Here is a 15,585-nt window from a genome sequence, read left to right as displayed (position 1 = left end):
TGGTAAGTGCATTTGGATGTCTCTGTGTGATGGTGGCGTAAATAGGCGCTTTATTTATTGCCGTGCTGGGGCCCTCCGCGCGGAAGAGCGCCTCCCCAAATTGAAATATAGCGCGAGTTTACTCTGCTGATTAGGGCTCGAGCGCTGCAGCCGCCCAAGGCTATCATCAAACAGAGAACGCCACGAGCTGACACCTAATTGTGGCGGGATTAATGTGCTCGGAGTGACAACAAATAACCCCGAGTGTCAGCGCGAGAGACTGGTCCCGCACAATGGATGAGGCGCCGGGCCTCTGGTGTGGGGCCACGTGGGACCCTAATGTGGTGTAATCCGTGATAATCCTATAAAGGCTCAGTTATAGGTGTTGGTTCCCCTTTAGGGATTATAGGTGTCCTGCTGGGAGAGATTTTGTCGGGATTCAATGGTTGAATTATTTGGTAACATTCCGTTAAACCTATAATATAATGAGCATTTGAATGTGGGATTTGTCCACGGGACAATACGTGTCGCCTATTGTAGTGGGAAATAGAGGTGATTGCAAGAATAAAAATAGCTTGCCAGCGTGTTTATGTAGCACTTAGGCCTACTTGTTTTGAACATGCTGATTTGCAGCCTCATTGTTAGATGTAATGAAGAAAATGGTCTCTTTCTGGTATGAACTGAATTACATTTACTTGTTTTGTTTTGTTTTTCACAATGCATTATTTCGCTTCATTGCTGTGAACTGAAATGCGGTCGCCCACTTAGTGTCTGTTAAGGATGCTACCTTAGAAAACAACTTGTGTTGTGTGACCGTAAAGCGCATTTACAAATAGATATGTTTACAAGTGGTAGCTAATGTGACCGCATAATGAACTTTGTGGGCTATGATTATCTTTGCTTCACATGAACATGTTTGCAAGCAGATAATATTCCCAAACTTCTAACACAACCCCTCCCATACACACACAGTGTCCCTACAGACACTCATCCGAGCGTTACCATATAAACTTCCAATAAAACGGAGCCGCGTGATGACCTTTACCGTAATTCATCACCGCGCGCGCCGGTGACTGAGGGGGGCCCTTCACAGACCGATAATTTGATTACTACAACATCTGTAACATCAATAATGTCCGATGAGATTGTTTTGCGCACCCAAACATACCGTGGCCATAAAAGAGAGAGAGAGAGAGAGAGAGAAGGTGTCATCATCTCTCTGACATTTTACTTGCATTCTCGATTAGGTGAGCGTGCAAGATTAGAGAATATCCACGTGGTCGCACCAGGACGTTTGACGGTGACTGCCATATGCCATATTGGACAAGTGTCATCATACTTTGCTAAGTATTGCATATCTCAGTACTTTAATGTCATCTGTGATTAAATGGAGTCGCTTTGACTGAAGCAAGCTTAAACTGACACTGTCGTGCCCCTGATTATCCTAAATCACTTTTCATGCTCTTGAATTTGTCTCACCTGTTTTATAATGAGTTTAAATCGTAGGTGAGAGACACAGCCCGTCTGCACGGTTTAAAAAACACTTAGAACTGGATATAAATGTTTTGCTTAACCAGAGGAAGCATTGCGCTCACAATCCAATCGCGTGATCCATTAAGCTCATTTATTAAACGCAATTTGCCTTGTGTCATTGACTTGAGTAACGCCTCGGAGTTAAGAACGGTAAAGACACAGACGCGACCGGCGGGCGGGACAGCAGGGAAACACGGATCTGACACACGGAATTAGGAGGCAATTAAGAGGAGGTGGTTCCCGGATAAACGGTGGACACCTATGGACAGCGCCGGGGCGAGTGTAATGTCAGCTTAATTGCTATATTCTGATCGCCGTTTAATGGCGCTATCACCTTCTGAAGCTCGCCGGCACCTCTAAAGCTGAGCAGAAGCGCTTGATGGGGATTAACCGGTCAGTGGGGTGACCTAGTAAAAAAAAAAAAATCAATACATAAGGTTTTACGTCAAAAGTCCAGTCAAGTGAATGTTAGCCTTAAATTTGGATCATTTTTGTGCATGGTATCCTCTACAATTTCCTACACCATAATGTTATAATGTGGATGGATGGATGGATGGATGGATGGATGGATGGATGGATGGATGGATGGATGGATGGATGGATGGATGGATGGATGGATGGATGGATGGATGGATGGATGGATGGATGGATGGATGGATGGATGGATGGATGGATGGATGGATGGATGGATGGATGGATGGATGGATGGATAGATAGATAGATAGATAGATAGATAGATAGATAGATAGATAGATAGATAGATAGATAGATAGATAGATAGATAGATAGATAGATAGATAGATAGATAGATAGATAGATAGAAAGTCAGTATATTATAATGAAGTAATATATAATGTTTGATAAATAAATAAATAAATAAATAACCACTTTAAACCAACATGTAAAACATATCTATAATGAAGGTTGAACTGTGTTCTCAGAACAAGTTCTAAATGTTGTCATTATGTGCATTTAATAATTGCAATAGCCAATCTGTTGGCAATTGTTACTTTATGCTATTTCAAGACAGGTTCATAATGTGACAGCATGCATTGTTATTGGTCAGCGCGTGTTTAATAAACAATCTTTTTTTCCAGGGCAACTATGGTGGAAATGTTTAGAAGGCTTTAAGGTATGTAATGTGTCTATACATAAACCCACTCTGATACATTTTCACTGTAGAAAGTAGAAAGTGTGACAACTAGCCCTTATATGCTATAAGTAACTTTAATTTTTTTGTCTCCTGACCATAGATGACACAAAATCTCATCTCAGCACTTTTGATAAATAATTTTGTCATTTTATCTGAATATCAACATTTGTCAGATTTAGTCAGCCGAAACCGTTCTGAGGTTAATTGATCTAATTTTGTGTCTCATGGACAACAGTGCTCTGATACTGTATTATGTTTTTTGTGTTGAGGGATTTGTGGACATATTAATGTGTTTGGATTTGAGGAGTAAAAGTTATAGTTTTTATTTTGAAGTAAAAAGATAAAATTAGACCCATGAGGTAAGATGCCCCCCCTTCAAGTGAAGGCCTCAAGTGGCATGTTGTTTCTAGTGTGATTTTATTTTTTATCATCACTTGAATCTTTTTTTAATCATTATTTTAATTAATGGGGTTATTATTCAGTATTCCATGAATTAAATGTACATTTCAGACATCTTCGCTTTCATTAAAACCTATGGGTTAGTTGAGTGAAATTATTCAATTTGCATTCGTGGCATATCTTCAATTAAAATATGGGCAATTAAATATTGAAATATCCATATGCCTATATAAGTCGCAGAATAATTTGACCTTTTAGATAAATCTCTTTTACTGGGATTCTGCTTTGTCTGTCATAATGGCCTCATATGGTAATGGCCTCTGAGTAATTTTACATTTTGTATAACAACTAATAAGCAAACGTTTCTATTTATAACACATTGGCTGATGCATAATAATCCTGCACATGCTAAACTTAGCTATACCTAAATAACAATTTAAAAGTAAATGCACATTGTTATTAAGGAGGGCATCTTCCCTCATTACCCTACAGGTTTTTGCCTAATAATTAGCCAAAATGCACGCAAAGTCATGCGTTTGCAAATTGCGTCTTTTGCGTGGCGGGTTGATTGTGTGCGGGTTTGCGTGATTTTGCGGGTCTGCATGACGCCTTTCCCATGCGCACGGATGCATGATTAGTTGTGGGTTGTATTAACTAACACGTGCACGTATTTGTGAAGCACTTTAAATCATCTTTGTTTGTGTTTTGCAAAACCCCATTTGTTCCAGTTTGTGATGGCTGTTTTCTTGCCCCTGGTTTTCACTATTAGGCATATTTTAAGGCCAGGCGCGCGCAGGCAGCGAGCCACTATGTTCAAGGTTGAGTTACTTTTGGGGCTTTTTTTTTTTGTGTGTGTGAGCTATTTGTCTCAGCAGTCAGTACTGTTAATGTTACATTAGGTGTTTGATGTTTCATCATTCCAACCAATATTGCGTGAGATAACGAATGTAAAATGAAACCGCTAGGAACACGTTTGAATTCCCTCAGAAGGTGCGGGGGAAAAAAATTCCACGCGCCATGCCTATTAGCCTGGGTAATTTATTTTGTGTATGTCAGAAAACAAGAAGGCTAGAAAAAGAATATGGGGCTTTCTTTTCCATTACCAAACATTACAATCTTATTTCCATCACTGCACCGTTAAGTAATTTGCGAAAAGCCAACAGAGTCTGGCGCGCCACGCGCGTGGCGTGTGTTTAAACCCATTACTTTACCTTTTAATCAAACCTCGCGCTCGTGTCAAAACGCGCCGTTTTCGCCATGCATCTCTCTGAGCTCGTTCCAGTTCACCGGATGACCTTGAAAATGTTTGCTCTCCTAAACGTTGTCCCGCCTCTCTCTCTCTCTCTCTCTCTCTCTCTCTCTCTCTCTCTCTCTCTCTCACTCACACTCACACACACACACACACACACACACACACTCATGTCATGCAATGTTTTCATTGTTATAATATCCTTGTTTCAATCCATTTAACTTTTTAAATTGTCACAGCTATCTCATTTTGTACCTGAATAGGCTATATGATTTTTCAGAATATCAACTTGAATTCCTCATCACAATTATATTCAAAATAGTCAAAAAGTGTAATGAACTGCAGGTTCTAACTTTAGTTTGACTTACAAATTGAAGGCAATAATCAAACTTAAGTTCAGTAAGGCAGCAATTACAACTGTGCGTATAAATGTTGGGGTATACAGTGAAAATCTTATCTTTTGTGTCCTTTAATCAGTATTTGTTTCCATATTGTTGGTTTCTTGTAGTAGCCTACTGTATATTTGTGAAAATATTTCATAAGTTGTTTTAGGCTTAACAGTAGAATGGCTAAATTAATATTTACATAGGCTACAATTAGATTTTGTGCAATTATCATAGAGCTAAGTCCTTATAGGCTGCAATGCAAACAAGTAGAGGCCTATTGTTGGCTATAGTTAACGTTTGGATGCTGAGGGCGCCAAACATGGTTGCGCGAGACGAATCTAAAAAATAAAAATAAAATACTGACAGAATTCTCAGAAAAAGTGGACCCTCTCAGAGGTAGGCTACTGAATAACTCGCACTCGCTCGGTTGTGAGGTAAAAAATTAAGTTTAAACACTTTAAAGACCGATTAACATTTCGAGATTAAATGCGTTTATGTGACTGCTGCCCTCAGTGACGTGCACGCGCGCCTTTAGGATTGGCTTTATGCTTTTTGGAAGTGTGTGTGTGTGTGTAGGTGGGGAGGGGGATTGTTAGTTGCTTTCGGCTGTGATTTATCGCAGTCCCGGGGAACGCGGCTCCCGTTCCTGTCCTAACGCATTTCAGCGCGCGCATCAGCCGTGATTAAACACCTGCTATGGCGCGCGAACAAAGCGCGCTAATCCAATATGTATCTCTGACATCTTAAATATCGTCCAATCCCCCGGCATCACGCGCAGCTTTTCCGCAAGATGGAATTCTAAAACATATTTTTCTAATTTATGGACGGACGATAAATCAAAATTAAGCCGTGGACAATGAAATATACATCAGCGTGCCGAGAACAGGCTTGAAATGCAGCTACAGGCTCGAGCGCGCGCATAGGTGTGGGGTTTGCAGTGGGTTTTGTGGTCTTGCTTTAGGAAACATCAGAGATGGCTCAGAAATGTACCCTGGTAAGCTTAGTCTCTGCCAAAATACCATACTAAAATGAAACGGTTGTAACTTCACTGTACAAAATAAATAAATAAATAAATAAATAAATAACCAATCGCATTTTATCCATTTCATAAATACCAGCATTGTAAAGTCACAGATAGGCCTAATAAATATGAATGACTTTTTATGTAAAAACACATTTTAGAATAACTAAATAGTCCACCAAATGTTGTCCCATCTTGACTAAATGAGTTCATTTACATTCTTTCAAAATGATCAATGTTGCTGTTTTTTTTCCAAAGGTGTGTGAGCTCCCAGCATGCATTACAGCATGAAATATTATTGTTACAGGATAATTATTTAGCTTTTTTTCTGACTTTATTTGTCATTGTAGTTGATTTTGCTATTACTATTAGTTATTTGTTGTGGAGTCTATGAATGATAGTTTTGTATTTTTATACTGTAATTAAGGGTTGTGTCTTAAAAGATCAAGATGCACTTATTATCTTTGCTTATTTGGATATGCTTTCTTTTCAGTGAAAATATTGCACTGTTTTTCTTTTTACGTTAAGACTCATATATATACTTTATGTAATGACAACTTAACATAATTTTCTAAACAGCCTGCAGTAATTATTTCAGTTTATTGGTTGAATAGGACATGTTGCTTTTTAGTCAGCAAACAAATGAAAATTGGCTATACAAAGTATTTTACAGACGAGAATTGAGATAAAAGAAGGAAATTAAACGAAAGGAAAACTTCTTACAGTATAACAATGACAGTACCTGGTATTTTGGCAGAAACAGGGTGACTTCAATCATTTTACACTCTATACACACAGGCCTATAAATGTTTGCTGTCTTTTACCTTATATCTTGCAGCTTGCAGTTGATTCTCTGCACAAGGTATCTGACTTATATGAGGTGAGTTTATGCGTTTGATCTCCATCCTAACCTAATTTGCATGCTCTTTTGTCATTTAAGTCATGGCGAGTGAGTATGGTGCTATTGTTTTCTCTGGAGCTAGATTGCTCGCTCTCAGAGACGTAAAGGAAGGCCATTCTCTCCGGTCACTGTCCCGGTGACGCTTATTATTTGTGACTCTTCAATTCCACAGTTTCCCCGAATTCTCAGCACATTCTGCCCGGTGTATTACGCGGCGTGAACTACTCGGACATCAGACGCGTGTCTGCGGCCCTATAGCCAGGTAATGGATTCAGCTCCCTGTTCCTGCGTTTAAAAAAAACCCAACACCAGTAGCCCTACGACGTCTGAAACAAAGAAATTTCTGACCATGCGTTTTACTTGCCCTTCCAGGCCTTTATTCTGGATTTCCGAGCTGAAAGAAGGCCGGGAGAAACGGCTCCGTGCAGGAATAATACATCATCACGCTGACCTAGTTTGCAGGACCGCGGGTGCTCGGGAAGGATAATTGTTTGTAATCATCTTAATTAATATAATAATCATCTAATTTTATACCTCCTAATGAAAATTAAGTGCATTTTGATGCATAAGTTGTAATCAGCAGGCCAAGTAATTCATCTAATGATTTGTATCGGTGTTTATTCAAATAAGCAAACAATTTAATGCATTCATTTATACAGATTAAAACTTTGCAAGCTCAAACAGGGCGGTGGAGGTAGACCTACATCTCGACACCCTCCAACGGCCTTTAAACCCCTTTAGAAAACAAATGGTTGTAAATATTATTGTAAATATTGTTTTGCATATGGGTCGATGGCAAATAAGGATGTTTGATGTGCTAAAAATGAGCTTGAAATCTCCATTCCAAACATGCTCAAACTGGTGGCCAAAGTTGTTTTTGCTGAAAATTTGTGCAGTGAGAGCGTCATTTGTCAAACTTTAATTTAATGGCCAGTGGCAATCTCAGTAACTCGCAATATTGACCTGCATATTATGTAGCATAATGTAGGCCACAGAGTGTAGATGAAAAATAAGTCTAAAATTAATCAAATATTAGTGGGTAATGAAGACTTGGTCATGATTGGTACCTGCAGCTAAAATGCGTGCATTGTAATGGCTTTACATTTCGCAGAATATTAATTTATTTATAAATTCATATTTTCTGTATAGTAGGCTCATTTACGTATGTTTGGTAACGGTGTAATTTTTCTATGATGTTCAGAAGAGAATGAGTAAAGAGCTATTTCTTGTATTCCTGCAGACTTGCTTAATTTCAGGATGTCACATTTCTATTGTCTTTTGCTTCCAGATCTTCCCTGAATGGTTTCCATCAATGCATCAGTCAATCAATCTTCACCAACACCACACAGCATCAACAACATTTTGTTGTTTCTTCTAATGGAAACGGCTCTCCATGAGAGTTCTGATGAGTGCGAGTGATGAACGAGGACACAGTTTGGTGAGAGTAAGTGAAAATCACACACTCTTCCTCCACTCAGCGACTTTTATGTAAAACAGCGCAATTAAACAATGTCTTGAAAATGAATGTATGCTGGAAACATGAGTCTCATTTGGCTGATGAATGGCCGCACTTTGGATCAAACGTGATTTTAGTTGAGTGTGCGTTTAATACCGCTCTCATTGAAGTGTTTCAGACCGCATTCATTCATCCATTCATCCATTCATCCATTCATTCATTCATTCATTCATTCATTCATTCATTCATTCATTCATTCATTCATTCATTCATTCATTCATTCATCCATCCATCCATCCATTCATTCATTGTAGTTGTTATCAGCCATTTAAATGTATCTTAGGTGGTTTGCTGGTCTTGCAATGTTCACTGGTTATACTGGTCTGTTTGGATGGTTTTAGAGAGGTTTTGAGCACTTCTCAGCTGGCAAGGCAAACACCATCTGGCAGACCAGTAAAACCAGCTTGGCCAGATTGGAAGACCAGCTAAACCAGAAAACCACTTTAGGCAGGTTTAAGCTGTATATTTTTTCAGCAGAGGTTTATTATTATTATTGCTGTCAAACTGATTAATCGCGATTAATCACATCTAACATAAACGTTTTTGTTTACATAATATATACGTGTGTGTATGTACATATGTGTATATATATATATATTATATATTATATTATATTATATTATATTATATTATATTATATTAATTTATTTATATATATATATATATATATATATATATATACAGTATATATGTGTGTGTGCTTCTGTGTATATATGCATATATATGTATAAATATTTGTCTGTATATACACATACACAGAGACATACATGTATACATATATATATATATATATATATATATACACACATACATACAGACATATATTATGTAAACAAAAGCTTTTATGTTAGATGCTAATAATTGCACTAATTATTATTATTATTATTATTAATTGTTAGTCACTTTGGATAAGTGTCTGCTAAATTAATAAATGTATATGTAATAATAATTATAATAATAATACTTTTAGTAGTAGGCCTACTGTTGTAGTTCCTGACAGGACTAATAATAAAACTAATAAAAATTAATAAAAACGTTTTTGTTAATTGAAATAAAGCCGAAATGAAATATAAATATTGTTTGTTTTTTTAAAACTTAAACTTAAAAATAACTCTATGAGAGTTTCCTGATGTACTTTATTGGGTGTTGCAGTCGTGTTTAGCAGCAGTTGAGTTGTTTTATATCATGGATGTTTTTGTTGCTGTTCGTGAGTGAGAGCGGTTGAGGAAATTTTCATTCCAGCTTTCGCCTCTGTTCGGCCCCTGAAACAGGGGGATGTGATCAATCTGCCGCCTATTAAGGCCGTTAATTGATAATGCATACTAATTAGGCAGAGCTTTGGTACTTTAGAGACTTTGAGGAGGTAATTGTCGGCACGAGTCCAAATGTAGTTTAAAAAGCAGTCTGCACAAGGTGAAAAATTTCACTCTGCTGGCGGCGTGAGGGGCCTGTAATGAACCGCACTCATAAACGAGTTTTCTGCATGCATATTGTTCAAAAGTTTGGGTCAGTAATATATATTTTTTTAAAGAAATTAATACATTTATTCAGTAAAGACATTTATATTGTTGAAAAAGTAGTGCTGTCGTTTTGAACTTCCTATTCAAAGAATCCTGAAAAAAATGTATGTTTCCCACCCAAAAAAATGTTCAACATTGATAATCATCAGAAATGTTTCTTGAGCAGCAAATCAGCATATTAGAATGATTTCTGAAGGATCATGTGACACTGAAGACTGGAGGAATGATGCTGAAAATTCGGTTTAGATCACAGAAATAAATTACATTAAATATATTCAAATAGAAAACCGGTATATTAAACTGTCATAATATTTCACAGTATTACTGTTTTTACTGTATTTTTTAAACAAATAAATGCAGCCTCTGTGAGTGAGCATAAGAGACGTCTTACAAAAAAATAAAACAATCTTTAGATTAGGGTCCAATTCTTACTATTAACTAACTATTAACTACAACTTGTGCCTCAATAAACTCCTAATTACTGTTTATTAATAGTTTTTAAGGTAGTTGTTAAGTTTAGGTAATGGGTAGTAGCATTAAGGGATGTAGAATATGGTCATGTAGAATAAGGCATTAATATGCGCTTTATAAGTACTAATAAACAGCCATTATCCTAGTAATATGCATGCTAATAAGCAACTAGTTAATAGTGAGAATTCAACCCTTAACTAAAGTGTTACCAAAAAATCTTCCACACGCTTTTGAACGGTTGTGCATGATGATAGCTTTTGAGTTAAAATGTGCATTCTTTAAGTGCTTTGATGATCAGTTTACTAATTATACGTAGAAATGAACTTTATAACGTTATTTGACAATATATAATGATGAGTATAAGGAATTTTGGGTAACACTATTTTACAGTGTCCTTGTTACATATGTTACATGTACTTACCGTAGTAATAACAGTAAATTATGCATAATTACATGCAACTAACCCTCAACCAAACCTATAGTAAGTACATAGAGTTGCTTAATATTACTCAGTACTTAAATATATGATTACACTGTAACAATGACACCTTAAAATAAAGTGTAACTGAATTTTGTTGTAGCGATAATAAAGTGTGCATTGTGTCATACTATTAAAAATAAAGGGTTTGATTATAATAAAAAATTGCTATAGCTAAAATCCACAGGAGAACCTTTATTTTAAGAGTGAACATTATTACAAAACTTCAACAACATGAGAGATTTGTGATCAGCCGTGTATAAAAAGGCTCGCGTGCGAACTCAGTCCTGACTAAAGTGATTTTACATTCATTAAAGTAATCAGTTACATGTAAAAATATCCTCCAGATGAGCAAGGTAGAATGACAGGTAGAAATAAATATAGCCGGGTCACGGCACCACCGCGTATTCTTTGTCTTCATAAAATGCATTTAACTCACTGGTTATTATCTGTGATGTTTTTTTTTTTTTCTTTGAAAATGTGTGAATCTGTTTTATATAAGCGCTCTTCACCTGTCTCTCTCTCTCCCTCAATTTTTGGGCGAGATTTGGGCGATTTTACCACATTGGAGACGTTCTCTATTATAATTAGTTATAATTGAAAATTGCTAAAGCTGAAAACCACTGAAGAACCTTTATTCTTAAGAGTGAATATAGGACATCGTTGTTCCAGATTTTAAGAAAACGATGTTTGGAACAATGTGAGCAATGTCAAACAGAGATGAAGCGTCTTCGCTTGAAGGTTGTTTGAACGTTGCGCGACAGTCGGCCTACACAAACTTCTCTTGCGTTGTGTCATCTTGAGTGAGACGCATTTAACTTCACTTGATGCTACATCAAGCAGCCCCTGACAAGCATGCATCAAAGCACGCAGCTCTAATTAAACTAGATCAACATGTGAGAATATTTGTTCCTTTTCAGTGTCAAAATCAAGACCCTTTGAACCGTCAATCTCCCGCGCAAATGAGCGTGTCTGTCTGCCGTGTATAGAGGCCGGGTGTGATGTTGTCAAAAGCAGTTGCCATGGCGGTTTGTTGTGGTGCTCGACCCGAATTTGTTCCCCTTTGCTCCGCGCGTCCCTCACAAGTGAAGCCTGTGGCGCGTGTCTGAAGGTTGTCACATGCTGTTTTCTGTCCGAACGGTTCGTGGACATCCTTTAAAACGAGCCACTGTATTAATATTTATTCAGAACTTCAACTTCAACAGTTAGAGATATGCGATCGACCTCATGTAAAAAAGCTCTCTTGCGAACGCAGTCCTGACTAAAGTGTTTTCACGTTGATTAAAGTCACCAGTTACATGTAAAAATACCCTCCTAATGAGCAAGTCTAACTAAATGACTGGTTGAAATAAATATAGCCGGGTCACGGCACCACCGCGTATTCTTTCTTGTCGTAGAATGTATTTAACTCGCTGTTTATCATCTGTGACGTTTTTTTTCCCTTTGAAAATCTGTTTTAAATAGCCTCTCTCTGTCTGTATCTCTCTCTCTCCCTCCCTGTCTTCCTTCTCTTTTTTTCTGGATTTGTTTGTTTCCCGCTTTTCTTGAGGGGTGCGTGAAGACAGACAAGCTTGCCAGATTCATTTTCTGATCAAAGCTGTTTGATTTGGTCAATTTTGCCACATTGGAGACGTTCTCTATTACTGAGATAAATAGCCCCGGGCTAACTGTCAACCAAAACTTGTAAGCTAATAAATTATTCCAATTTCTCCCCGCCGGATTTCTCCTGGGAGACAGCCTCTAGGAAATACACTTTTTGATTAGTAAATTTGTGTGTGTGTGTGTCTGGACATTGGGATGTGTCGTCTTTGATTAGCGGCGGCCCTGTTAGAGCCGAGGGCGGCAGAGGGGCTGTCAGTCGAGCGCAGACTCTAATGCATAATGCATTGACACAACCGGCTTTCTGCCACCTCCCTCTCCCAGAGCGAACGGTGGCGGACCGGGTTACCCTCACCTGAGAGCGCTCTCTCTCTCTCTCTCTCTCTCTCTCTCTCTCTCTCTCTCTCTCTCTCTCTCTCTCTCTCTTCTCTCACACTGTCCCTTTCTTGGCCGTCCTCACTAAGCACCTCAGGAAATAAAGCATCGTGACAGATCCTCGCTCGCTCCAGACCTGTAGTTATGAGTGCCCGGCGCACACACACACACACACACACACACACACACACTTGGAAATCGGTTGACTTGAGCTGAAAGTGTGCAATCAGCAGAATAGTGTAGAGCTGTTTGACTGATAGGCTGTTGGGAAATTGATCTCCACCCACTGGCCCGATAACCCCCCCCGCACCTGCGCTCTCTCTTTTTCTTTTTCTGTTTCTACACTTCTCTTTTATCCATCTTCTTTTCTCTCTTTCTCTTTTACCCCTTTTTGCAGGAGCCAGCACTCAATTTGGAGCCATTCTGTACATTTCTGCCACAAACAGAAGTGGTTCTGACTCTGCATCGGGCCTTAAACTTGGTGGTTTACTATCTGATGTCATCACCAAGTATGGTTTACAAAGCAAAATGAACATAGATAGTACTCTTGGACAACTGACACTTCAAGCCATGCTGCAAAACTTTAATATTGCTTAGAATTTATTCACAAATAGCATATGCATTTGCTATTTTTTGCATTATGTCACTATGCATTATGCATTATGACACTAGCGTTCAAAAATATGGCATCAGTAAGATTAGATCACCAAGGCTGCATTTATTTGATCAGAAATACAGTAAAAACAGTAATATTGTGAAATATTATTACAAATAAAATAACTGTTTTCTTTGTTAATAATTGTAAAATTATTATTTTTTATAATTATTAATATTATTATATTATTCCTGTGATGCAAAGCTGAATTTTCAGCATCATTACTCCAGTCTTCAGTGTCACATGATCCTTCAGAAATCATTCTGATATGCTAATTTGATGCTTAATAAACATTGCTTATTATTTTTCTATTATTCTTATATTATTATTATTATTATGTTGAAAACAGTTGTGCTGCGCAATATTTTTGTGGAAGCCGTGCATGATACTTTTTTTCAAGATCAATTTAATGCATAGTTGATAAATAACTAAATTTTTGAATGGTAGTGTATATGTAATTATTAAATATATTTTTCATTTACATTTTTAAATAATTAAAAAAATATTACATTTACATATAATTAAAATATAAAAGGGTAGAAAAGGTACAACGTGACAATAGTTCTATTTTTTAAACATTGATTAGAATTTTTACATTTATATTTTACTATCTATATATATATATATATACATGTATATACTGTATATACTGTATATTGAAAATGTATATTAAAATTATGTAAATGTGATTTTTTTTTAATATATATTTGTATTTTAAAATATCATTTTAAAATAATATTTAAAATATTATGCTTAATTCATATAACAAAAAAATTACAAACTATATACAAGATAATATTTAAAAATATAAAATACTATTTTAATATAAAAATTTGCATAATTTATACCTTCAAATGGACATCTTTGTACCTTCTCTACTTCTCTGCTTTGATATATGATAATTATGTTCTGGTAATTATGTGCTATATTTGTTAATGGACAGATTGTAGAGTAAATTCGGCTACGCCATCACAAGTCAGAAGAGAGTTGGCCAGTTTTGAGAGAGGATGCTGTCATCTGCACCATTTCGGTGGAAACGTGGTAAATCTCATGTTTATTTCCCATCATTTTCTTTGCTTCCACTTATCTTTTTCAATTTTTTGCTGTCCTTTGACACCTGTTCCCTTCTCCCTTCCCTCTACACCCCCCCCCCCCCTTTTTTTTTGTGCCATATGCTGTGACTCAATAACTCCCAGCATCCAGTTTGAGTGTGCGCACACACACACACACACGCATATAAACGGAGGAGTACAGAACAAACACATCTCCTGGATCCTGAGCACCAAAAACTACACTCATCATTTATCAGCTAGCTAAATGCCTGCCCAAACCATTCCCCTCCCCAAAGCAGCCAGCAGGACGGGGAGGGGGGGAGGGGGGGTGCTGCGCTGGGTGAATTCAACTTTTGAGGGTTCAGCGCTTTCCCACTTTGGCGATTCATCTTTCCTCTCACCCAGGAAGTGCACACCCAGCAGGAGAGTGAGGTAATTACATCTCCACATGACACGCGCTTCATTACTGCCTGTGTGTCTCTCACCGCCTCTGATGTCGTTTAGAGATGGGGTACGCGGGGGGTACGGAGATGGAGCCTGGCTTTTTTAGTTTAACAGTAATGGCTGACTACACACGGTCTCTCGGTGGGTGAGGGTAATTTTTGTGTACTACTGAGTTAACTGCTGGAGTGGACTGAAAGAAAACTTGATGGACAAAGTACTAACAGGCCCATTTTGTGTCTGTGGAGTCTGTAATGAGTTTGTTTTACATTAATCTGTCATATTGTGACTCTTTAAAATGATGCGTTATGTGTCTGTTGCATGGTATAATGGCATATATATATATATATATATATATATATATATATATATATATATATATATATATATATATATATATATATATATATATATTTACACACACACACGATTTAAATGTTTTTGAAAATAGCCTTATGCTCACCAAATATACAGTACTATTGTGACATTTAAAAAAATTTGATCAAAGCTGAGTTTTCAGCATCATTACTCCAGTCTTCAGTGTCACATGATCTTTCAGAAATCATTATAATATGCTGATTTGCTGCTCAAGAAACTGTTGAAAACAATTGTGCTGCTTTTTGTGAAATTGTGCAAACTAAACACTACTGTAAGTTGCACTGAGTAAACGCAGAAGTACATTAAACACGCAGTACGATGAATTCATCAGAATTCAAGCAGGACTCATTGGCCGTCCCGAGACCAACAACAGAACGAGGTCTTAGATTCATAAGCTACTCTTCCGACTCCGTCTAGTAATCAAATAAAAACAGAAAGCAGGAAATCTAGAGACTGACCGATTGCATCTGACAGCCTGT

The 15,585-nt window shown here is 37.3% G+C and overlaps 1 long non-coding RNA gene across 2 annotated transcripts; it reads left to right on the top strand.

The window, feature by feature from the left end:
• Window positions 1-2,600: 2,600 nt before the first annotated feature.
• On the top strand, window positions 2,601-14,745 carry LOC311277773. Of its 2 annotated transcripts, none has more exons than XR_014625317.1 (7): window positions 2,601-2,644; window positions 6,559-6,600; window positions 6,794-6,883; window positions 6,994-7,110; window positions 7,910-8,065; window positions 14,179-14,276; window positions 14,432-14,745. It is a non-coding gene; the product is annotated as an uncharacterized lncRNA (long non-coding RNA). The 2 variants fall into 2 exon arrangements; XR_014625318.1 differs by having other exon boundaries at window positions 6,994-7,114.
• The last annotated feature ends 840 nt before the right edge of the window (window positions 14,746-15,585 follow it).

This window comes from Rutilus rutilus (assembly GCF_951802725.1).
Source record: "Rutilus rutilus genome assembly, chromosome: 18".
Lineage (NCBI taxonomy): Eukaryota > Metazoa > Chordata > Actinopteri > Cypriniformes > Leuciscidae > Rutilus > Rutilus rutilus.
This window is presented reverse-complemented; position numbering and strand designations above follow the sequence as displayed.